Source organism: Solanum dulcamara, chromosome 10 (assembly GCF_947179165.1).
Source record: "Solanum dulcamara chromosome 10, daSolDulc1.2, whole genome shotgun sequence".
Classification (NCBI taxonomy): Eukaryota; Viridiplantae; Streptophyta; class Magnoliopsida; order Solanales; family Solanaceae; genus Solanum; species Solanum dulcamara.
In genome coordinates, this window is record NC_077246.1 from 25,684,120 (window position 1) to 25,711,399 (window position 27,280).

General features: G+C 37.1%; 1 pseudogene; it reads right to left on the reverse strand.

Moving 5' to 3' along the window:
• Window positions 1–11,168: 11,168 nt before the first annotated feature.
• LOC129871778 (5S ribosomal RNA) lies at window positions 11,169–11,291 on the reverse strand (annotated as a pseudogene).
• Window positions 11,292–27,280: the final 15,989 nt, after the last annotated feature.

A 27,280-nucleotide genomic window follows, 5' to 3' on the forward strand; every position in this document is an offset into this window, starting at 1 on the left:
AAGAACAAAATGATGCACCAAAAATTGCAAATTTGTCAAGTCTAAAAATGCTCTTGGTTGGAATCTCATCTCAAAAATTATGCAGGGTTCAATAAAAATAAACAGAATATGCTACTACACCAAATTCGACATTCCAGACTCAATGGAATTGTCGAATTTCAAAAACAAAGTTGTTATGATGAAATTACCCTCCCAAATCTCTTTTTAGACTAAAAGTCAACTTTTAGCCTATTTTTCAAAATAAAGACTAAGGTCTTGAGGCTCTAAGTCAATACTTAATTAGACCAAACTCGACATTCCGGATACAACAGAACTGACAAAATTCTCATTCGATGCTCGAATCTCAATATGTTGATGAAATTCAATTCTATCAATGGAAATTCCCACCCGAGGCCTCAAATTGCCAAAATCCTGCCTGATCATATTGGAAATCATGCAAATCATCTCCATATCACTAATAAAGAATGAAAACACTACGATGAAGGATAAAATGGTTATTTTTCACTAAAAGGTTATTTCTCAATAATTGAAACATTACAATAAGCAAATAAACTAGTGGCCAAGTTTGATGTAGATCTGACTTCATCAATACTGTAGCAATATCACTAATTTCCTTCAAGTTAAAGAACCTTCATTCAGAACCACGAGCATAAATTATAAAACTATCAAGCAGACAACTGTGATCTCGAAGCTTATTTCTATCAAACTCAATTCATATAATATTCAGCCAACCTCATTATCCTATTTTTATCAAAAATACTAAATGAATTAATTGGATTCAAGCTATCCATACCAATAATAAGTCACTACTCACAACATCAAAATGGTTATTAAGCTCTTGAAGATGAAAATCAATAGCAACGTAAAACAATCTCAGTGCACAAATGATTATAATTTGTAACATCTAGAACTTTATGCTTAGACTTTCCTAGAAATTAGCAAGCATCCATCTCTGAAATCAATATATCATGCTTATCACAAAAAGATGAGACACCATTCATTAATGAATCAAATTCATTATTCCTCATATTTTGTAATCTTTGTTTTGTAAGAGCAAAAAATCTCATATCTTTGACAATATCTTGATCCATCCTTTGTAATGAGGAGCTCACTCATTCGTCATCATTAGAAATTTCCACATCAAGTGTAACATCAAAGCAAAATCAAATTACTTAATTGCACACACAAGACTTTTAGCAACAAGTCTGTTAGTATAATTTGGACACTCACATCTAGTAAATTCAACCGCATGAATAAATGATGGAAATAGAATAATGAGGTTATCTAATGTTCTATAATGATAACCCCAACGAGTATCACCTAGACGTTGAAGTCCACATTCTTGATTTAATCATCGGCCAGTATACACTTTACCTAATATGAGCAGATCCTCTAACTTTTCATCTTGATGTTCTCGAAGTAAATCCTTGCACTTAAATGAAGTATAACAATATTTAACACATTAGTAACTAAATAAAAAAGGCATATACATTTGTATCCTTCTTTGTAAGAGTTACAAGTGTTAACTATAATAAATAGGACAATGAATGCAATATGCCGATGAAATCTCATTCAAAATCAAAGTCCTAAGGCTTAGCTCCCCCTGGATGATTCTAACCCCATCATAACCTTGCCCACGAATTTGAGATGGACTTAATGAGTAATATGAAAGAAAAGAGTAGATTTCCTCCTTTAATGAACGAGCAGATGTATCACTAACATGAATAATACCAATAAATCACTCTATTACTTCGCCTTCTTTGTTAACATATCTTAGAACAAGTGCCATTTTCTCCTTGTGTGATATATCCTTTGATTCATCAACTAATATTCTAAAATAATCTCCATCTAAGTCTTCAATGGTAGCTTTTATTATTTCTTTAGCACAAGAACCGACAATATCCTTTTGAATACTTGGCACACACATCATTTCATTTCTTGGATCATTTTCTAAAATAATGCGTCCAACATCTTGATCAATAGCATTGCAAAAGTTCAAGTAATATATGTAATGACCTTGAGGGTCATTTCAGAAATTTTTGTAAAATTACTATTTTACCATTATGATTAGTACCCCCGAGTGTTATTTGATCAGTTTGTATGATTTAAATGTGTTAAAGTCTTAATAGTTTGTGAATTGGTCAAGTTCTTGAGTTTTATAGAGTTAAGTTGATAAAAAGTGGTCTTCAGTACCAATTGGAGCTATGAGTCTCAGAATGGGGTTCGGTCAGTTCCATAAGATCCAAAATATGGAAATCAATCTAGAAAAGTCATTGGAATTATATTTGGGATTGATACGTGAATTTGAGGTCTTAAATTTAAAAGTGTAGTTTTAAATGAGTTGGTTTAACTTCAATCAACATTTTGAGATCCAAGCACCGAATGAGAATTATGTTAGTTCTGTTGCATCTGGAATATTGAATTTGGTCTAGTGGAATATTGACTTAGAGCCCCGGGGCCTTAATCATTATTTTGAGTTTCAAGGCCAAAAGTTGAGTTTTAGGCCAGTAAGGGGTTCGGGAGGGCATTTTGGTCAAAATGACTTTTTTTAGAAATCTGATGATTCCATTAAGTCCAGAATATCCAATTCAATGTAGTAGCATATTCGGTTTATTTTTATCGGACCCTGAATAATTTTTGAAGGTCCAATCGAAAGCATATTTTGGACTTAGCAATCTGTTGTGTTCTTGTTTATGGTGCTGTACATTTTTCTTCATCGCAATTGCAATGTGGGGTCACTTGATCGTGATGTACTGGGTTAGTGGATTTCATGATCATGAGGGTGGGCTAGACGATGGTGAAGGGTTTCCTATTCCAGTGTTCTTTACGATCGCGAGGGATTTACGTGATCGCAATGGGAGATGTCTTTTGTTCTTCATGATCGTGAGGATTATTGATCCATGATCGTGATGTGTAAAAATGACCTGAATAATATTAAGTCATGAAATTAGTCTTATTTTCAAAATAACCACTATTGTTATCGATTTTGAGCTTGGAGAAGGCAATTTTGGGTAGGTTTCTTGAAGATTATCTTGTGGGTAAGTCCCTTTTTCAATTCCACACCATTTATCTATGAATTCCTTTCTTAAATCCTTGAAAAAGTCCAATTTTAAGTGAGAATTGTTGGGGATTTATTCTTAAGATTTTAATTCGGGTTTCATTAATTTCTACCTTATTTATTGGTCTATTTTCATTAACTCCCCTCAATGAGTAGGACGTGCTTTCAATAGAAAATTCCAGATTTGACCCTTTTAGAAATTGATCAATTTTTGAACTATTTTACCCCCAGTTCCAAAATCTATCAATATGAGTGTCATTAAAATCCTTATGATGCGTATATTTTATTCTTGATAGTGGGTTGTCATTTTGGACATTGAATTTAAGAGTTGATCGTTCGGTGGAGGTGTTCGAGTGTGGTTTTGGCTATTGAGGTAGGTTTGGCTATCCTTATTGAGGCTAAGTTGGGGTAATTAATCAAATTCTATATTGTAGACTTTGGGATGGGGTCGTAGTGTAGTTTGAGACTATTAATTTGCTTTGAGATGCCTGTGTGGGGATTATTTATATTATGATACCCGTATGGGGGATTATATGTGTTGCATAGCCGTGGGGGTGCCTTAGTTGATATCTTATCTGTGTTGAGACTATGTAATCCATGACTTAACTGAATTAGAGATATGAAATGGTTATTTTCCTTTAGATGCCCGTATGAGGGATTGAGTTGGGGGTTTTGAGCATACATGAGTATTAAAATATTGTCGATAAAGGAGTGAACACTTAATTTGAGATATTTCTTTTCCATTACTATCTATTAAGGGTGAATATCATGTTCAGATTATGTTTTGAGAAATTTTAACCTTATACTTCACGTTGAGCTGAATATTACCTCATGCCTTATATGTTGCGAATGCACTCATCCTCATTCATATCCTCATTGATCACTAAGAAGTTGAGCACTGAAAAAAATTCTTTTTGAGAAAAAAATGTGACACCTTTCATATGTCTTGACCATGAGTAGGTGGCAAGCGGAAGGGATATTAGTATCATAAGTCCTTGTCCATAAGATGGGTGGTGAGGTAGTTGATACATTAAGATTATGATAAGGTATATGGTCTGCGAGACCTCTATGGGTCCTGCTTGGTAGAACAGATCAGCAGGTGTATACAACAGATTGTGCGACAACCTTGATCCCACCATGACATCATATCATTATTGCATCATATTGCATTGCATTACACTGATACCTATGATAATTGACCTATCCATTTAACTGTATTTATATGTTTACTTTAATCACGTTGTTCTATATAAATTGGCGGCAGCGTAGCTGGAGTGAGACTTTTTTGCGTGCAGGTGAAAGCATTCCTTAGTTTATTACATAGTTTTGCTTAATTCCTTATACTCATTTGGTTAATCCTACTGAGTACATATGTATTTCACTCACCCCTACTTTTGTGTCCCTTTTGATGCAAATTCTAGCAAAGGTTTCCAGTACTATAGTTGATTCTAGCGGATACATCATCATCGGATCAGTAGTGATATCTTGGGATCTCAATCACCACTAGCCCATCTTTCATTTACAGTGTTTATTATATTTTGAGACTTATATTGTGTATTCAGACTCAGATTTGTAATTAGATACTCTTAAACTTATTATACCAGATTTTGGGATAATTTCGCTGTTGTACTTTTATTGCATTTAATTATGGCCTAAATTTCCTTTGGAAGTCTCGTATGGTTTTACTTTTTGTCTTACATATTGAGATAGGGTTTGGGGTGTGTGCCATTATGACCTTAGTTTTTGGGTCGTGAGAAATTGGTATTAGAGCACTAGATTTACTAATCTCATGAGTTAAAGAGCATGATATCTAGTAGAGTCTTGCGGATCAGTATGTAGACGTTCGGACTTATCTTTGAGCAGCTAAAAGATAATTATCCCTAAACGTGCTCCTTCTACTAGACGCCCTGGAACACCGATTGTTCGTTCTACTCCCGCTCCAATAGTTTGAGGTACTACACAAGGTACTAGAGGTGGCACCAAGGGTACCAAGGGTACCAAGGGTGGAACTAGAGGTGGCACTCGTGGTGGTTTGCAGGCTAGAGGTGACCGTCATCTATGCTATGCTATACTAGGTAGATCTGAGGTGGAGACCTCTGATACAGTTATTACAAGTATTGTTCCTGTTTGCCAGCATCCTGGTTCAGTATTATTTAATCGAGTATCTATCTATTCTTATACGTCGACCTATTTTGATGTGGTCAGTGATTATGTATATGAGCCTTTTACTGTACATATTACTATTTCTACCCCTGTAGGTAAGTCCTTAGTGGTAGATCGGGTATATCGAGGGTGTTTGGTGATATTTTTGGGTAGAGAGACCCATGCAAACTTGATTTTATTATACATGCTTGATTTTGATGTGATATTAGGTATGGAAAGGTTATCTCCTTATTATGCTATATTAGATTGTTATGCAAGGACCATGACTTTATCTTATCTCGGCTTGCCTAGCTTGGTGTGGAAGGGTAATTCGAGTTCGTATCCCAAGGGGGTGTTATCTTATATGTATGTTCATCATCCGATTGATAAGGATTATTTGTCTTATTTGGCTCACGTACGTGATTCAATATGGAGTAATCTTCTTTAAAGACTATGAGGGTAGTGAGAGAGTTTATGGATGTGTTTCCTATAGACTTGTCGGGTGTTCCTCCTAACCTTGATATCAATTTTATGATTTATTTAAAGTCGGGCACCAAACTCATCTCTATTTATCCTTATCAGATGGCTTTGGCGGAGTTGAAGGAGTTGAAAGAACAATTGGAGGATTTGTTGAAGCAGGGTTTATTCATCCTAGTGTATCACCGTGGGGTACATCGGTCTTACTTATGAAGAAGAAGGATGGTACTATGAGGATGTGCATTGACTATCGACAGTTGAACAAAGTCACTATCAAGAACAATTATCATCTTCCTCACATTCATGATTTATTTGACTAGCTTTAGGGTGCATCAATTTTCTCTAAAATTTATTTGAGGTCAGGTTACCATCATTTGAGAGTTCAGAAATCTGATATCTCAAAGACTGCATGTAGGACTCGTTATGGGCATTATGAGTTTGTATTTTATGTCCTTCGGGTTGACTAATGCCCCAGTTGTTTTATGGAGTTATGAACCGATTATGTCGGCCTTATTTGGACTCATTTGTGATTGTGTTTATTGATGACATCTTGGTTTATTCCAAGAATGAGGTGGACCATGTTAGTTACTTGAGAACAGTCCTTTAGAGATTGAGAGAGGAGAAGTTGAATGCAAAATTCTCTAAATGTAATTTTTGGCTCTAGTCTGTGGCATTCTTGGGTCATGTGGTGACTAAGGATGGTATTATGGTTGATCCAGCCAAGGTTGCAATGGTTCATGATTGGGTTAGGCGTACTTTGGTTATCGAGATTTAGAGATTTATAGGGTTAGTAGGCTATTATCATTGGTGTGTTCAGGGAATCTCTTCTATTGCATCCCCACTGACTAGGCTAACTCAAAAGACCATGGCATTTTAGTAGACTGATAAGTGTGAGGCGAGCTTTCAAAAGCTCAAGGAGTTATTGACTTCAGCACCTATTCTAGCCTTACTCGAGGAAGGTGTGACCTTTATTGTGTTTTGTGATTCTTCGAGAGTCGGCTTGGGTGGTGTATTAATACAAAATGGTATAGTTATATCTTATGCTTCTCGACAATTGAAGGTACACGAGAAGAACTATCCTACCCGCAATTTAAAGTTAGCGGCGGTGGTGTTTGTTCTGAAGTTATGGAGGCACTATCTCTATGATGTGCATTGTGAGGTCTTTACTGACCACCATAGCCTTAAGTATATATTTTCTCACCCAAATATGAACATGAGGCAGCGTAGGTGGTTGGAGTTATTGAAAGACTATGATATCTTCATTCAAGAAAGCTAATATGGTAGCGGATTCCCTAAGTCTCAAAGCATCTAGTATGGGTAGTTTGGCCTTCCTTAAGGCAGATGAGAGGCCTTTGGCTTTGGAGGTTCATTCATTGGCTAGGCAGTTGGTCCGACTTGATATTTCTATACATCATAGCATTTTGGCCTCTATGGAGGCTAGATCTACTTTAATGGATCAGATTTATACACATCAGCTTGAGGATGACAAGTTGAGGGCCATTTGAGACAAAGTGTTGAGTGATGAACCAAAAGTAGCCTCTATTGATCCAGAGGGAATTTTGAAGATTAATGGTCGCATTTGTGTGCCCAAGATTGGTGATTGGATACATATGATATTGGAGGAGGTTCATTGCTCCAAGTATTCTATTTATCCAGGAGAGGCAAAAATGTTTCATGACTTGAAATAACACTATAATTGGTGTGTCATGAAGGGGGACATTATTGATTTTGTGGATAAATGTCTGAATTGCCAACATGGGAAGTATGAGCATCAGAAACCTGGTAGTCCTATGCAAAGGATGCCCATTTCCGAGTGGAAATATGACTCTATTTGGGTGATTGTGGATCGATTGACTAAATCATCCCATATTCCTTTGATGAAGAATAGCTATAATGCAGAGCAGTTATCTAGGATCTACCTTCGTGAGATTATTAGGTTGCATAGAGTTCCTATCTCTATTGTGTCAGATCGGGGTTTAGTGTTCACCTCTCACTTTTAGGAGGCATTGCAATATGGTTTAGGTACACGACTAGACATGACTTCAGCATTTCATCACCAGACCGATAACCAATCCGAGTGGACTATTCAAGTGTTGGAGGATATGCTTAGGGCATGTGATTGATTTTGGTGTCTGATGGGACTAACAATTTTCTTTAGCGGAGTTTGTCTATAATAACAGTTATCAATCTAGCAATCAGATGGCACTGTTTGAGGCAATGTATATGTCACGACCCAACCCCGTAGGCCGCGACTGGGTGTCCGACCTGGACCCCCTTATGCGTATCTATTAGCTACACTTAAGTTGAACCGTGTGTGATGTGATACTATACACAAAAACCTCAATAGTTTAAAACTTTGTTTCATGTACATGTAGCCTCTTTCATTCGTATCATATCATGAAAGGGCACGCGAGCCGACGAGGCTGCCATAACATACAAATATTTACAATATACCGTATAGACACAGTCGAAACAAACTCATAAAAAACCCACATACATATATCTACAGACCTCTAAGAATAGTAACAGCAACATATGGCGGGACAGGGTCCCCGTCGTACCTCAGAATAGACAAATATATACATATTACGTGACCAGTATCAAAAGTTAGGCTCTGGAATGGTGGAGCGCTCCCAACATCACTTAGTAGAAACCCTAAGCTGGCGGATCTCTAATATAAACATTTGTACTTGCGGGCATGAAATGCAGCCCCCCCCCCCAAAGAAAGGAGGGTTAGTACGATATATGTACTGAGTATATAAAGCGTGTACTGTAACAAGTAAAGCCATTACCAAAACAAAAGGTGCAAAAGTGTGCTAAATATCCAGAATATCAAAATGATTTTCATAACCACAGATAATGTATGCAGAGAAACATATGACATATCTGGCCCCATTATGGGACTCAGTGAACAAATACGAAACGTGGTCTCCGCCCCTTCCCTGGTGCCACAGCACATCATAACTCCAAGGTAGGGAATATCTCCGTATCAAATCATATCATATCATATCAGATGGTCATATCAGATCATATCATATCATAGGTGTACATGACATATCATAACTCCACAAATTAATCCCATGTATAGGTCGTACCTGCCCCCTCACGTCGGGGCATGGCGAACAATGCAGAGAAGTACGCATATTAATAAGACCTGGCCCAAGCTCGATGAAAGAAGTATTGAGGCATCCACGAATGGAGTAGTGAGAAACTATATGCAATTTAAATCATATTTGAGACTTGACGAAATAATCAAAATGAGCTTTCGTTCAAAATCGAGACAAGAATCATATCAAATACCTTTTGAAAGTCACTATGGACTATATCAAAACAGAATTATTGGGAACCATACACACGTATCAAGGCATATCAAAATATCTTTTGGAAGTCGAGAAATTGGACATCCTAGTAGCTGTAAGAATAGGAACTTCTTTGGAATCATATGAAAGTCATATACTTATTTCGTAAAAACCAAACCAAAAAGAGAGATTAGCTTTATATACTTATGTCAAATCATGCTAAGATAAGGAATAAGATTTACATACTTATGCCAAATACATGCTAAAAGAAAGTATAAGCCTTACATACGTATGCCAAAACATGCCAAAAGAAGGAAACGTTAGCTTTACATACCTGGTACGGGTTACTTCTTATCACATTCGTCTCATCGTCCTTTAAACCTAAGTAACATAAAATAAATACGAGTATTAACAACCCTTGGCTTTCCAGCACCTTAGTCTACACATAAGTATTCATGGAACTCAACCCTTCACTCGCTTTCTCGACTAGTTCCTTGACTAGTTAAAGAGTTAACAAAAATCGGACAGCACCTCCCCTATAACATGCCCTATCCAAATTTCCAATTATATCCCTAATCACTAAATCCAACAACAAACAACCTAAAGCTCATATACAACTAAAATATGGCAACATTACACAACATCAGCTCCAAACAACTTGCTGAAAATTACGATACCAAAATAGGGTTTCTAGTCTTTATTTTGCCAAATCTTTAATTATACGAAATGAGGGGTTGTGTGGATGAAACCAAAATCACCCACAACCCTTTTAAAATACATTTAGTCCCTGCAACACATGACCACACACCTGCATCATCACCCACACGCACAACACCCCATTTCGACTATAATTTAACTACGACGACTTCACTTTCGATTGTTTCTATTATCGAGCATTTCCACAACCTTTTTTATACTTCCATCAGTATAAAAGGTATATAACACACTACATAAAAACCCCCCATAAACTTCAAATTAGAAGGGAAGACATTACCTTTCCCAAAATTGGCCAAAACTCGCCAAAACCCGCCTCGAAAACCTCTTGATGTGCAGAAATGGAGTGGACTGTTTGCTGTCCATTTGGTGCTGCTCCAAACCCTAAATTCACATTATTCACACCCTCATAACATGTACAAATACTTAACAAAACGTGGGAGAAGAGAATCAAGCCATAGCTTATCATATGGCTTCCCAAACTTGCTGAAAATTAACGTCGAAACCTCCTTGACGCGGCTGAAATGTTGTGGCTTCTGGTTACTCATTTTTGCTGCCCCAAAGAGGTAAGTTACGTTATTAACCACCTCCACTTGATATAATAATACCTTATCTAATTAATTTACGGAGCGAAATCGGGATGTACCTCTTTTTTTCTCCTTAAGCCGTCACCCTTTTCCTTTAGCTTTTAGGGTTTCTTTTCCTTTGCTTTTGCTGCAGATTTTTGGATAGAACTGAAGTATAAGTCCCTATATACATATATATGTGGTCTTAGGAGGTGACACGTGTTATCCTCATAGGGTAACACGTGTCCATCCCCTATTAGGCCACGGATCCATGCCTTACCCCTAAGCTACCATGTGTCCTTGTGGGCCCCACCTCTAAAGTAGGTGGGTCACCTACTTGACCCTAATTAGGTGGGTCACCTGTTTGCTTGAGGTGATGCCACATGTCGCTCCTCTATTAGCTGCCACGTGTCGTCTTTTCCCCTTCCTCGTGGGTTCATAATTTCATCTTATTTTAGGAGCCTATGTAATCCATGCTACGTAAGCTTAGTATGTCCTCAAGTAGCTCAAGTATGTAAGACGTCTAAGTTGGTATCTTACATAGGTAAATCGGTTCCTACGACTCATTATTTGGCCTCCAATTCCTTTCAAATTTTTATGACTCTATTTTCAACCTTCTCTACTATGGGGTAACATATTTTTCTTTCCTTAGAGTCATTTGATAGTGTCGTAGCTTATCCGGCTCACATGATAATGTCTAAAGAACTTAAGAGACATTCCGAGCTCGAGAGTGTGAGGTGTAACATCCTTCCCCCCTTTAGAACATTCGTCCCCGAATGTTGTATAACACTTCCCTTAAGACTTTATACAAACTGTAGGGAGATTCCTTTCTATTGTGATAATATACATTTTCATCCAAGTAATTAATATACGAGTTCCAGGAGTTATGGTTACTTGTAGACGTAGGGAATAGGTACGAATACTTGTGTTTCATTTCCTAGGGGATCACCCATCGTGGTACTACTCTCGCCCAAGCACGCTTAACTTCGTAGTTCTGATGGGATCCGATACGTTAGTACTGGTATGATCACATCCATCCCTTATGGGATCTCGTTTGAAGTTTAAGCGTTCCCATTTACATATGATAGCGTCAGTTGATTTTCTCTTACGCTTGCACTTCTCTTGTCCACTTCCCCCCTTTAGGGTGTATCTATATCATTGTCTGTTTTTGTTCTACCTTATGTCCTTATTTCCAATTTTCAAATGCGTAAGATTCTTTTCCAACACCTTTGGTATACCGCACCCTATCTATGCCTTCCTTTAGACCACCCATACCTTTAGTTGCCCATGTTCGACATCTTAACATAATCGTGAGGTGCTAATCCAATCTAATCATTGGTACTCGAGTCACGTATCCATAATACGTCTTTATGCTTTATGAGCTTTCATCTTTCTCGTGCACTCGATGCTCACTTTCTCAATAACATATCGAGCTTGCCTTAATACTAGGTTTACCTTAACACCATATTGTTGTACTACCCCTTTAAATCTATGACTATACATTCTCCTTTTGCTCCGTCCTCGTATTCAGTTACTCATGTCTATCTTGGGTGCCTCTGTTAAAACTTCCTTATTATTCTTTACTTATTCTCACAATGACCTTCGTTATATTCACATGGTATCCTGTTCGCATTCAGTCCCATAGTATAACACTGTTTGACCTTCTTCACGATTCTTACTATGGGTTACTTACCCTTCTTAGTTAGTCTTATCCTTAATATCTCACAAGTTGTCTTATTAACACTTCACTTCCGTCACAATTCTTTTTTTCCTTGTACTCTTGTCTTAATCCTATGGTTACTTCTATCAACTATGCCTCGTCATAGTTTATCCTTATGTATCAATTCAGGCAATGCCTTAATATATCGTCCTATCCAGATCTATCAGTCTTCTCTAAATCATCTTTTTTGAATTATAAGTCATTTCTAACTTTGTTTTACCATACCAATATCGACCTTCTAGTTTCTATTGCCATCAATTTAGCAATTAACTCATTTCTCGAGGTCATCCATACTCGTAGTTTAATCAAATCTCATCATTGTTGTGGGCAAAACCTTTCAAGACATACTACAGCCCTGTATCTCATTCTCTTCTTATTTCTAGGAAAATTTGGGCAGAGTTTCCTCTATATTTCTTACTATCTCAACACCTACACACAGAAAATGCCAATAGTGCCTCACAGGGCACACATATATATAGTCGTACCATCTCATATCGCAGCCACACAAGGCACCCAATATCAATAGTATAAAAATGGACTTACCTCGTATGTCTACTCAAACTGCACCTGTTGCACTTTTCTGTTTACCTTTCCTTTCACTTTTCAACCTTATATATCAATTGTATTTCAACACCTTAGTAGACATATGTCTTTCATGCCTTTGCTTACTCGCGTGCTTTGTAACTTCTAATATTGCCAGTCACCTTCTTCTATCTAGATATGAAAGAAAGGTAATATCCTAAATGTCCTATAGCCTCTTATCTATAGATGTGGTGCACAACACACTGATAAACAATACTCTACCAGACACGGTCTGTAGACACTCCAAGAATGAACTACTATGATACCACTTTTGTCACGACCCAACACCGTCAGCTGCGACTGGGATCCGACTTGGACCCCCTTATGCGTATTTATCAGCTACACGTAAGTTGAACCGTGTGTGATGTGATACTATACACAAAAACCTCAATAGTTTAAAACTTTTTTTCATGTACATGTAGCCTCTTTCATTCGTATCATATCATGAAAGGGCACATGAGCCGATGAGGCTGCCATAACATAAAAACATTTACAATATGTCGTATAGGCACAATCGAAACAAACTCATAAACAACCCACATACATATGTCTACAGACCTCTAAGAATAGTAACAGCAACATATGGCGGGACAGGGCCCCCATCGTACCTCTGAATATACAAATATATACATATTACGTGACCAGTATCAAAAGTTAGGCTTCGGAATGGTGGAGCGCTCCCAACATCGCTTAGTAGAAACCTAAACTGGCGAATCTCTAATATAAACATTTGTACCTGCAGGCATGAAACGCAGCCCCCCCAAAGAAAGGAGGGTCAGTACGATATATGTACTGAGTATATAAAGCACGTACTGTAACAAGTAAAACCATTAGCAGAACAGAAGGTGCAAAAGTGAGCTAAATATCCAGAATATCAAAATGCTTTTCATAACCACAGATAATATATGCAGAGAAACATATGCCATATCCGGCCCCATTATGGGACTCGGTGAACAAATACAAAATGTGATCGCCGCCCCTTCACTAGCGCCACAGCACATCATAACTCCAGAGTAGAGAATATCTCCGTAATAAATCGTATCATATCAGATGGTCATATCAGATCATATCATATTATAGGTGTACATGGAACATCATAACTCCACAAATCAAACCCATGTATAGGTCGTACCTGCCCCCTCATTTCGAGGCACGGCGAACAATGCAGAGAAGTACGCATGATAACAAAACTTAGCCCAGGCTCGATGAAAGAAGCATTGAGGCATCCACGAGTGAGAAACTATATGCAATTTAAATTATATTTGAGACTCCGTGGAATAATCAAAATGAGCTTTCGTTCAAAATTGAAACAAGAATCATATCAAATACCTTTTGAAAGTCACTATAGACTGTATCAAAATAGAATTACTAGGAACCATACACACGTATCAAGGCATAACAAAATATCTTTTGGAAGTCGAGAAATTGTCCATCTTAGTGGCTTTAAGAATAGGAACTTCTTTGGAATCATATGAAAGTCATATACTTATTTCGTAAAAACCATGCCAAAAAGGGAGATTAGATTTATATACTTATGTCAAATCATGCTAAGAGAAGGAATAAGATTTACATACTTATGCCAAATACATGTTAAAATAAAGTATAAGCCTTACATACGTATGCCAAAACATGCCAAAAGAAGGAAACGTTAGCTTTACATACCTATTACGGGTTACTTCATATCTTGTTCGTCTCGTTATCCTTTAAACCTAAGTAACATAAAATCAATACGAGTATTAACAACCCTTGGATTTCCAGAACCTTAGGCTACACATAAGTATTCATGGAACTCAACCCTTCGCTCGTTTTCTCGACTAGTTCCTTGACTAGTTAAAGAGTTAACGAAAATCGGGCAGCACCTCCCCTATAACATGCCCTATTCGAATTTCCAATTAGATCCCTAATAACTAAAGCCAACCAACAACAACAACCTTAAGCTCATATACAACTAAAACATGGCAACATTACACAACATCAGCTCCAAACAACTTGCTGAAAATTACGATACCAAAATAGGGTTTCTAGTCTTTATTTTGCAAAATCTTTAATTATATGAAATGAGGGGTCGTTTGGATGAAAAAAGAAGCACCCACAACCCTTTTAAAATAAATTTAGGCCCTGCAACACATCACCACACACCTGCAGCATCACTCCACGCGCACAACACCCAATTTCGACTACAATTTAACTACGACGACTTCACTTTCGATTGTTTCTATTATCGAGCATTTCCATGACCTTTTTTATACTTACATCAGTATAAAAGTTATATAACACACTACATAACAACCCAATAAATTTCAAATTAGAAAGGGAAACCTTACCTTTCCCGAAATTGGCCAAAACTCGCCAAAACCCGCCTCGAAAACCTCTTGATGTGCAGAAATGGAGTGGACTGTTTGCTGTCCGTTTGGTGCTGCTCCAAACCCTAACTTCACATTATTCACACCCTCATAACATTTCCAAATCCTTAACAAAACATGGGAGAAGAAAATCAATCCATAGCTTATCATATGGCTTCCCAAACTTGCTGAAAATTAACGTCGAAACCTCCTTGACGCGGCTGAAATGTTGTGGCTTCTGGTTACTCGTTTTTTCTGCCCCAAAGAGGTAAGTTACGTTATTAACCACCTCCACTTGATATAATAATACCTTATCTAATTAATTTACGGAGCGAAATCGGGATGTACCTCTTTTTTTCTCCTTAAGCCGTCACCCTTTTCCTTTAGCTTTTAGGGTTTCTTTTCCTTTGCTTTTGCTGCAGATATTTGGATAGAACTGAAGTATAAGTCCCTATATACATATATATGTGGTCTTAGGAGGTGACACGTGTCATCTCCATAGGGTGACACGTGTCCATCCCCTATTGGGCCACGGATCCATGCCTTACTCCTAGGCTGCCATGTGTCCTTGTGGTCCCCACCTCCCAAGTAGGTAGGTCACCTAATTGACCCTAAGTAGGTGGGTCACCTGCTTTCTTGAGGTGCTGCCATGTGTCTCTCCTCCATTGGCTGCCACGTGTCGCCTTTTCCCCTTCCTCGTGGGTTCATAATCTCGTCTTATTTTCGGAGCCTATGTAATCCATGCTACGTAATCTTAGTATATCCTTAAGTAGCTCAAGTATTTAATACATCTAAGTTGGTAGCTTACGTAGGTAAATCGAGTCTTACGACTCATTATTTGGCCTCCAATTCCTTCTGGATTCTTATGACTCTATTTCCAACCTTCTCTACTATGGGGTAACATATTCTCCTTTCCTTAGAGTCGTTTGATAGTGTCGTAGGTTATCTGGCTTATATGATAATGTCTAAAGAACTTAAGAAACATTTTAAGCTCGAGAGTGTGGGGTATAACAGTATGGTCATAGGTATCTATCACCTATTGGGTGGTTTGATTCTGTTTTGGTTGATGCATTGGATACTGACTTACTCAGGGATGTAATAGAGAGGGTACGCTTGATTCAGAGTTGGCTATTGACAGCCTAAAGTCATCAGAAGAGCTATGCTGATAGGAGGATTCATCCTTTAGAGTTCATGGTGGGTGATTGTGTAGCACTTAAAATCTCTCCTGTGAAGGGTGTGATGAGATTTGGGAAGAAGGACAAGCTTAGCCTGAGGTTTGTTGGCCCATTTGAGATTCTGAGAAGAGTGGATGGGGTGGCTTATGTGTTGGCCTTGCCCCCTAGATTATCAGTTGTCCATCCAGTGTTTCATGTCTCTATGCTTCGCAAGTATATATCGGATGAGTCCCATGTGATCTCTTATGACGCTATAGAGTAGGGTTCGAATTTGACTTATGAGGAGGAGTCGGTAGCCATCCTAAACAAGCAGCATCATAGGCTTAGGACCAAGTAGATCGCCTCGGTCAAGGTGCATTATCGGCATCGACCTGTTGAGGAGGCGACTTGGGAGTTAGAGTCTGATATATAGGCCCGGTACCCTCAGCTTTTTGAGACTCTAGGTACTTTCCTTATTCTTATGTTCGAGGACGAACATTATTTTTAGTGGTAGATGTTGTAATGACCTTGAGGGTCATTTTTGAATTTTTTTATAAAACTAACATTTTACCCCAATCGTAGTGCCCCCAAGTATTATTTGATCAGTTTGTGTGGTTGATTATGTTAAAGTCTTAGTAGTTTGTGAATTGAGCTAGTTTTTGAGTTTTATAGAGTTAAGTTGTTAAAAAATGGTCTTTGGTACCAATTGGAGCTACGAGTCTCGGAACGGGGTTCTGTCAGTTTCATCAGTTCCAAAATATGGAAATTATTCTAAGAGAGTCATCAAAATCAGATATGGGGTTGATACATGAATTTGAGGTCTTATGTTTAAAAGTGTGGTTTTAAATGAATTAATTTGAGTTCGATCAACATTTTGAGATACGAGTGTCGGATGAGAATTCTGCCAGTTTCGTTGCGTTCGAAATGTTGAGTTTGGTCTAGTGTATCATTGACTTATAGCCCCGGGACTTTAATCATCATTTTGAGTTCTTAGGCCAAAAGTTGAGTTTTAGGTCAATAAGGGATCCGAGAGGATATCTTGCTCAAAGTCACTTTTTTTCAGGAATTTGATGATTCCAATGAGTCCAGAATGTCAAATTCAGTATAGTAGCACATCTGGTGTATTTTTATCGGACCCCGAATGATTTTCGAGGGTCCAACCGAGAGCATTTTATGGACTTAGCAATCTGCTGTGTTCTGGTCTCTGGTGTTGTACATTTTCTTCATCGCAATTGCGATGTGAGGTCACACGATCGCGATGTACTGGTTCATGGGCTTCGTGATCAAGTGGGTGGGCTACGTGATGGCGAAGGGTTTCCTATTCCAGTGTTCTTCGCGATCACGAGGGGTCTACGCAATCGCGATGGCAGATGTCTTTTGTTCTTTGCGATCGAGAGGTTTAATGACTGGCGATCGTGATGTGTAAAAATAACCTGAACAGTGTTAAGTCGTGAAATTAGTCCCATTTCTGAAAAAACCACCATTGTTATCAATTTTGAGCTTGGACAAGGCGATTTTGGGTAGGTTTCTTAAAGATTATCTTGTGGGTAAGTCCCTTTTTCAATTCCACATCATTTAAATCCTTGAAAAAGTTTGATTTTAAGTGAGAATTGTTGGGGATTTGTTCTTAAAATTTCAATTCGGGTTTCATTAATTTCTACCTTGTTTATTGGTCTATTTTTATTGGTTTTTCACCCACAAACTCGCCTCAATGAGTACAACATGTTTTCAAAAGAAAATTCCAGATTCAACCCTTTTCAAAATTGATCAATTTTTGGACTATTTTACCCCCGATTCTAAAACCTATTAATATGGGTTGTCATTGAAATCCTTGTAACATATATGTTTGATTTTTGATAGTGAGTTGTCATTTCGAGCGTTGAATTCAAGAGTTGATCATTCGGTGGAGGTGTTCGAGTGCGGTTTCGGCTATTGAGATAGGTTTGTCAATCCTTCTTGGGGCTGAGTTGGGGTGATTAATTAAATTCTATGTTGTAGACTTTGGGATGTGGTCATAGTATAGTTTGAGACTGTTAATTTACTTTGAGATGCCCATGTGGGGGCTTATTTATATTGTGACGCCCATGTGGGGGCTTATATGTGTTGCGTAGCCCGTGTGGGGGCCTTAGTTGATATCTTATCTATGTTGAGACTCTGTAATCCATGACTTAACTGAATTAGAGATGTAAAATGGTTATTTGCTTGAGATGCCCGTATAAGGGGTTGAGTTGGGGGATTTGAGCATACATAAGTATTGAATTATCGTCGATAAAGGGGTGAACACTTAATTTGAGGTATTTCCTTCCCATTACTGTCTATTGAGGGTGAATATCATGTTCAGATTATGTTTTGAGAAATTTTAACCTTATACTTCACGTTGAGTTTAATATTACCTCCATGCTTTATATGTTGCGAATGCACTCATCCTCATTCATATTATCATTGATCATTGAAAAGTTGAGCATTGTGAAAAAATCTTTTTGAGAAAGAAAATATGACACATTTCATATGTCCTTGACCACGAGTAGGTGGCAAGCGGAAGGAATATTAGTATCATGAGTCCTTGGCCACAAGCTGGATAGTGAGGTAGTTGATTCATTGAGATTGTGATGAGGTATATGATTTGCAAGATCCCCATGGGTTCTGCTTGGTAGCACAGCTCGGCAGGTGTATACAACAGATTGTGCGACAGCCTTGATCCCACCGTGACATCATATCATTGCATCATCATATTGCATTGCATTGCATTGGTACCTGTGATAATTGACCTATATGTTTAACTGTATTTATGTGTTTACTTTAATCATGTTGTTCTATATAAATTGGTGATAGCGTAGCCGGAGCAGAACTTTTTTGCATGTAGGTGGAAGCGTTTCTTAGTTTATTACATAGTTTTACTTAATTTCTTATATTCAGTCGGTTAAACTTACTGAGTACATATGGATTATGTTCACCCCTACTTCTGTGTCCCTTTTGATGCAGATTCTAGCTAGGATATTCAGTGCGATAGTTGATTCTAGCGAATACATCATCATCGAATCAGTGGTGAGATCTTGGGATCCGGATCACCACTAGTACATCTTTCATTTACAGTCTTTACTATATTCGGAGACTTGTATTGTATATTCAGACTCAGATTTGTATTTAAATGCTCTTAAACTTATGATACTAGGTTTTGAGATAATTTCGTTGTTGTTCTTTTATTGCATTTAATTGTGGCCTGACTTCCCTTTGGAAGTCTCTTATGATTTTACTTTTTGACTTACACATTGGGATGGGGTTTGGAATGTGTTCCATCATGAGCTCAATTTTTGGATCATGACAATATACCTCTATTTGAAGAAGATCGACTCTCATCATGCCCATCAAATGATAACCCTAGTCTCAAGTTGTCACATCAATTGAAGCAGTTAAGCAAGGTCGAGACTCAGTTTTTTCTTTCTTGGATTTCTTGTAAAAGAAAGTGTGTATTGATTGTGATTGATTCATTAAATCAAGCATTCTGTTGAAAAACTTGTTGTGAATGCTATTTATTTCTCCAACATGAGCTTTAAATCTTTCAAGAGCCTTATTACAATTTCTGAAGCCATTTTTTGTAAAAGCAGCATAACTCATGTTCCATGACTTTCACATTCCTTTTTAAATAAATAACAACACAAACAAAATGCAACATCTTTTGTTATGTTGTACTCCAACCACCTCCGGCCCTTAAATCACTTAGGAAAAAATTTACACATTTCCTTTTCAAATTGAGTTTTAGGAAAATCGTGTTCTCTAGGTTGGCAAGGCTTTTTTAGGATATAATATCTTCTAATATCTTCACGTATATTAGGATTATATTCTGCAATGGACTTTCTAATTTTTGGATCAGCTTCAAGAGATTCTAAATCAACATTTGAAATAAATGTTTTCCTTTGAATTTCTAGAGCTACGGATGAACCTGCAGATGGATGAGTAGAACTAGAACTTGGATGCCCAATTTTTAATTTTGCTACATATCTATCCATCTTGATTCACAAAGATAAATTCCTACAAAACAAAATTCAATACTATTCAATTTTATCATAAATTTAATTCACATAGTTCAACCAATTCTTATAGAAACCTATGACTCTCTATGGACAATCAATCTAAACAATATTTTTTTATGTATGAGTCAATGAGCACAAATTCTTTAATCACGCAATCTACATTTATCCCACAATTTAATTTTCAAACCAAGTAGGTAACAAAGAAAATTTTATTTTAAATAAAAGCATGGAAGTACTAAAAATAATGTTTTTTTAAATCATAAATCACTAAATGCATGAGACTCCAAATATGCTGATCAAGTACAAAAAAAAGGATCTTGAATCGTCTTTTTTTTTGGATTCCTAGCAATAATCATTGAAATTTCAACCTAATTTCTAAAATATATTTTTTTCTGTAGAATTAAGCTCAATAATTCTCAAATAGCACCCTCTCTTCTATTTCAATTAATCAACCCCAAGTGCCTTTTATAGGACTTAACAAAAACAAACTTTCCAAAATTAAAGGACATGACCTGCAACTAAGCTATTGACTATAACAGAACTTGACTCTAACTATGACTCTAACTAAACCCACAAGAATAGGTCAATTATTTATTAAACAAAACAAACTAACAATCCCTCCCTTGAAATTAACTCTCTGAAGAGTTCAGTTCACCAATACTCATTCCAAGTGCTTCTCGAATCTTCTGAAATGATGCCAACTTTAACGCCTTAGTCATCATGTCTGCCAGCTGCATTTCTGTGCTGCAATAAACCAATTTGATAGCACCTTCTTTGACTAAGTCCCTCAGAAAATGATATCGGACTCTTATGTGCTTAGACCGTCCATGCATCATCGGGTTCTTAGACAGTTTAATAGTAGATGTGTTGTCACATAACATCACCATGCTTCCAGCTTGTGCATGACTGATTTCTTCCAATATTCTTCTCATCCAAATAGCTTGACACACGCATGTAGCCGCTGCCACATATTCTGCTTCAGTGGTCGAAAGAGTCACAATAGGTTGTTTTCGTGAGGACCAAGCTACAGCTCCTCCACCCATTAGAAATACATAACCTGATGTACTCTTACTATCATCAATATCTCCTGCATAATCGCTGTCGGTATAGGCTACGAGATCACTTCCTTCTCCCTGTTTGTACCAAATACCATAGTTTACTGTTCCCTTTAAATACCGCATAATTCTCTTAACTGCTACATAATGCAACTGAGTGGGACTTGCCATAAATCTGCTAATGAGACTGACCACAAACATCAAATCAGGACGTGTTGCCGTGAGATACATTAAGCTGCCCACCATTTGCTTATATAAAGTTGAGTCGATTTTCTCACCATCTTCGTCTCGACCAATCTTTTGTCCAGGAACAATTGGATTGCAAACATAGTTGTAGTTTTGCATTCCAAATCGATCGATCACTTCAGCAACATACTTTCTTTGGCATATAAATATTCCACCAGCTCTTTGTATCACTTCTATTCCAAGGAAATATCTCATATTTCCTAAGTCTGTCATGTCAAACTCATTCTTCATGGAACACTTGAACTCATCCACCATCATATCATCATCACTAGTAAACAACAGATCATCAACATAAATGCTAACAATCAAAATTTTACCTCCATTTCGCTTGACAAACAAAGTTTGCTCACTGGAACTGCGTTTGAAACCTTCCTTGATGAAATAAGACTCTATGCGATTGAACCAGGCCCTTGGCGCTTGTTTCAATCCATAAAGGGCCTTACGTAGCTTGTAGACCATGTGTTTCTTTCCTTCTATTTCATAACCTGGAGGTTGCTCCACGAACACATCTTCCTCCAATTCTCTGTGCAAAAAGGCAGACTTTACATCCAACTGATAGAGTCTCCATCCTCTTTGTGCAGCCAAAGCAATAATCATTCTCATAGTGTCCATTCGTGCTACAGGTGCAAACACTTCTGTGTAGTCCACCCCATATTGCTGTGAATAACCCTTCACAACAAGACTGGCTTTGAATTTATCTACCTCCCCCGATTCATTGAGTTTGGTTTTATAAATCCATTTCACACCAATTTTTTTGGCTCCTGCTGGAAGCAAAGTCAGAACCCATGTCTGATTCCTTTCAATAGAATTTATTTTTGCATCCATTGCTTGTCTCCATTTTAGATGCTTGACTGCCTCTTAAAAACTCGTGGGATCTGAAATGACCATGAATGCAAGTTTATCAACCTCAAATTTGTCAACTTTTGCAAGATTTACCTCATCCTCTACATCTGATAATCCTTCTCCTGAGGTGTAATCAGCCGTCCATAATGGTGGCTGTCTCACTCTTCCCTCCCTTGGTGTAACCTCTTCAATTTCAGGAACATCAATATGCGGTGGAGGAGGATTTTCATCATTTTGGTTCCCATTCTCTTCTTCTACTTCCTTATCGTTGTCATATTCATCTTCCCATTCAAGCTCCATAAACTTTTCAGCAGTGGAATTAGTATCCCAATTCCATGCCTTGTCTTCTTCAAATATCACATCTCGACTTATATGAATCTTCTTCTTGACTGGATCAAACATTCTGAATGCTTTGGACTCACTGATGAAACCTAGAAAAACACACTTCACACTCTTATCATCGAGTTTAGTTCTTTTCACATCTGGAATGTGAACATGTCCTATACACCCAAAGATTCTGAAATGCTCTACAGAAGGCTTTTCACCACTCCACGCTTCTTCAGGTGTCATGTCTTTCACAGCCAATGTAGGAGATCTGTTAAGAACATGGTTTGTCCATTGCACGGCTTCTGGCCAGAACGTTTTTGGAACTCCCTTCTCTGTTAAAACAGCTCTCACCATGTTCATAATGGTTCGATTTTTGCGCTCAACAACTCCGTTCTGCTGAGGGGTGTATGAGGTGGTTAACTACCTTTTGATCCCATGTTCCTTGCAATACTCATTGAATTCTCCAGAATTGTACTCTCCCCCTCTATCTGTTCTTAAACACTTGATAAACATACCTGTTTATTTTTCTATAAGTGTTTTGAACTGTTTGAAATGATAGAAAGTTTCTGATTTCTCTAGCACAAAATATATCCATGCTTTCCTAGAAAAATCATCAATAAAACTTATCAGGTACCTCTTGTGGCTGTTTGTTGATAGCGTCATCAGGACACATATATCAGAATGGATGAGCTGCAATCTCTCAGTAGCTCTCCACGTGCTCTTTTTTGGAAGCGGTACTCGGTGTTGCTTCCCCTTCATACATGATTCACATGTAGTCTTTGCTTGTCCAATTTCTGGTAAACCGGTGACCATCCTCTTATTATGCAAGGTGAGAAGACCCTTGTAGCCAAAATGCCCATATCGATGATGCCACAGTTTCGCTTTGTCTGAGACATCAACCTGAAGGCATTTTCTTTCATCTGTTTTACTACAAGATTTAGCAAGTAAAACAAATATTCTATTTGCACTCATAACAGACTCGGCTATTTTTCCCTTCGTAGGGTGAAATATACTACATATTTTACGTACTCCTCCCTTGAACAACACATCTAATCCCTTCTCATGAAGCTGCCCAACACTCAGCAAGTTGTTCTTTAGCTCAGGAACATAATACACATCACTCATCACATAGCTTATTCCCTTAAGCATAATTTTCACCATGCCTTTACCATTTACAATCAATTTGTGATTATTCCCAAGCTTGACAGTATGAGAGAAAGTAGTATCCAAGCTTGAGAACATACCTCGATCTCCGCACATGTGATTTGAAGAACCAGAGTCCACAAACCAGGCATCATTTCGCTTTGCTCCTTGAAGTTCCACATATGCCATGAGAAGAAATTCATCTTCCTCCCCCACCTCTGCATAGTGAGCTTCTTTGTTCCATTTTGGGCACTCATACTGAAAATGTCCTAGGTTGTGACATTTATAGCACTCGACCGATGCCTTGTCGAAAGATCGCCTTCTGCCCCTACCTCTGCCTCGGTAGGAACCTCCACCTCTGCCTCGGACATTGAGAGCTTGATCTTCCTCTTCATAACTTGTTCTCCTAAATTTTTGCTCATGAACAGCCAAAGAGCTTTGCAACTCATCAATAGACATTCTTCCGGTGTCTTTGGATTCCTCAATAAAAACCACCACATATGTGAATTTTTCTGTCAGTGTTCGAAGGATCTTTTCAACGATCTTCGAATCTGGCATATCTTCCCCATTGCTCCTCATTTTGTTCGAAATTGTCATTACTCTTGCACAGTAATCGTCAATTTTTTCGTCCGTCTTCATGGTAAGGACCTCGAATTCTCTCCTCAGAGTATTGAGAAGAGAACGCTTCACCCTTTCATTTCCTCCAAACTTCCTCTTCATTGAATCCCAAACAATCTTGGATGTTCGACGATCCAAGATCTGTTCAAACACTGTCCGATCAATCGCCTGGAATAGGTAATGCTTCACTTGATGATCCTTTAACTTGAGATCCTCCAAGTGTTTCTGCTGGTCAGCAGTTATCTCAGCTCCTTTTGCTGGCTCAGTGTATCCCTCTGTAATCAAACTCCATAAGCCTTTTGCTTGTAAAAGATTCTCCATCAATTCACTCCAATGATCATAATGACCATCAAAGTGAGGAATTTTTGTGAGTGTTTTGTCGTCGCTCATGTTTTCTCTCTCAGATCACTTGGATTGGCTCTGATGCCAAATGTAGAATTAAGCTCAATAATTCTCAAATAGCACCCTCTCTTCTATTTCAATTAATCAACCCCAAGTGCCTTTTATAGGACTTAACAAAAACAAACTCTCCAAAATTAAAGGACATGACCTGCAACTAAGCTATTGACTATAACAGAACTTGACTCTAACTATGACTCTAACTAAACCCACAAGAATAGGTCAATTATTTATTAAACAAAACAAACTAACATTTTCAATATCTAACTTTAATCAAAAGACCAAATCTTATTACCTTGCTTTTGTATTTTGATTTATGAAGAAAAACCTTGATGGTTAAATTTTGACGTGTTCATTGAAACAAAAAGGAGAAGGAGAAGGGTTTTGGATTTTTTTAAAAGAGGAGAGGTTTTGGATATTTTTGAATGAGAAGGATTTTGCGTTTTTTGGAAGGAGAAAGGAAGTAGGAAATGTCAAGGTTAAAAAAAGAGGACAAAAAGTTTTCTTAAAAGTGGAATGGGTTACTTTTAGAAAAAGCTGAAAGAGATTCAAAAAGTCAAAAAAAAAAAAAAAAGTTAATATCTAAGGTCAACAATAAAAAAATTAGAAATAAAGAAAAAGGGTGTAATTTATGAGGTAAAATAGGATTGTTGATGGCGAGATTCGAACCCTTGTCCATAAGTGCTTTTGTTCTATGGATGCTTATTTATATTATATACTAGTTTTTGCATATTTTCTATATAAATATATAATTTTTTTGTCAGAATCAATGGGTGCTCGAGCACCCGACACGCTCCACATATATCCGCCCCTGGATAGATTAGTTTGTTGAGATATTTTAGTTAGTTTTGAATTTTAAATTACGCAGATTTTTGTTTTAAATTGGCTATTTAAAGCCTGCCTATGCTTCATAAAATTATTGAGCTGCATTTCAATTAATACTTTTTCTTGTCCCATTTTTTTATAAAAAAAACAGTGGTATTAGAGCCTTTTTGATTTTACTGAATCTGTGAATTCTTCCAAAAATATAACACACCATTTTAAATCCGTAAGAGCTATCCTTTTAACCCGTCAGTGCTATCCATTCTAACCCATCAGGGTTGTCATTTTCAACTCATGCTAATTTTTAAAGCGTAGGGCTATTTTCAACAAATATCAATAACAGTCTCTCTTTCAATGCTCTATAGATTTTCACTAGAAAAAATTTGGTCAATGATAATGAAATCACATTTTTGAAACCTATGTTTTATGTAATATTGTGATGGAAGAAAAATCATCACAACAATCTCTACAAATCCTCTTAATTTCCAGATGAAAGCACTTTCAAATAAGAGAAGATCATTGGTTAGTGTTTTAAAAAGCACAAAATCAAAAAAAGAAGAAATTTTGCATGTTCAAAAACAATCAAAAGAATTCAGCACCAACTACTAAAGCAGCAATTGAGGAGGAGCAATTTTTATATTGCAGTAACTAAAGCAAAGGAGGAGTGTTGAAATTTATTTTAGTTACTGCAGTAATTTTCAGTCTAATAAGTTGCTTAAGTTTAAGATAAATTGAATTTTAAATTTTTATTAGATAAATTAGTCAGGAAATTACATAAAATGTCCCCAAATGTAGTGATCTTGATTTTTTTTCTCCATAAGAGAAGTATTACAAAAATGTCCTTTCTTCCATTTTAATTTGAGTCAAAGTACATTTTTGCCCTCTAAATCTTAAATATTTTTTAAACCTCTCCATGCTCAATTGCCTCTCAATTTTTTTCTTCTTTTATTTTTTTTTCATTTTTTTCTTTCTTTATTTTCTTTTTATTTATTATTTTTTCTCTTCTCTTTCATTTCTTTTTTTTTTCTTTTTCATTTTTTTCAATTGTTTTTTATTTTCTCTTTTTTTCATTTTCTTTTCTTTTTATTTTTATTTTTCCTCTACTTTTATTTTTTGTCTTTTTTTCATTGCTTCTAAGACAAAAGTTATTGTGTTCCTCATAAATTTAACTTAGTTAAAATGTTGCAAAATTGTTGTCCATGAGGCGCAACTTGTTATTTGAAAGCCCTTCGGCTAAGTCTTGCCTCTAAGGCAAGACTTATAGAGCATTTCATAAATTAAGACATAATGTGATAGTATCAAATTTTGTCCATAGGGAGTAACTTGTTATTTTAAAGTTTTTGGTCTAAGTCTTGCCTCTAAGGCAAGAGTTATAGAGTATCTCATAAGATAGACATAGTGAAATAGTGTAAACCAGGGGCGGAGCCACCCTCGGGCAAGGGTGACAAGCGACACCCCTTCGTCGAAAAATTACATTATATATATAGGTCAAAATTTGGGTTAATGAATATATATATATGCAAGTGTTGACACCTCTTGACACAAGTTGAAATGTTAGTGTAATGGTTAAGGGGTTGCAAAAATTCCTTGAGGTTGTGTGTTCTATTCGTGATAACAATATATAAATTTTTACTCTATATTTTGGCACCCCTTAATAAAATTACTGGCTCTGCCACTGGTGTAAACTATTATCTATGAGGCATATGTTATTTTTTTAACCCTTGAGCTATGTTCTGCCCCTA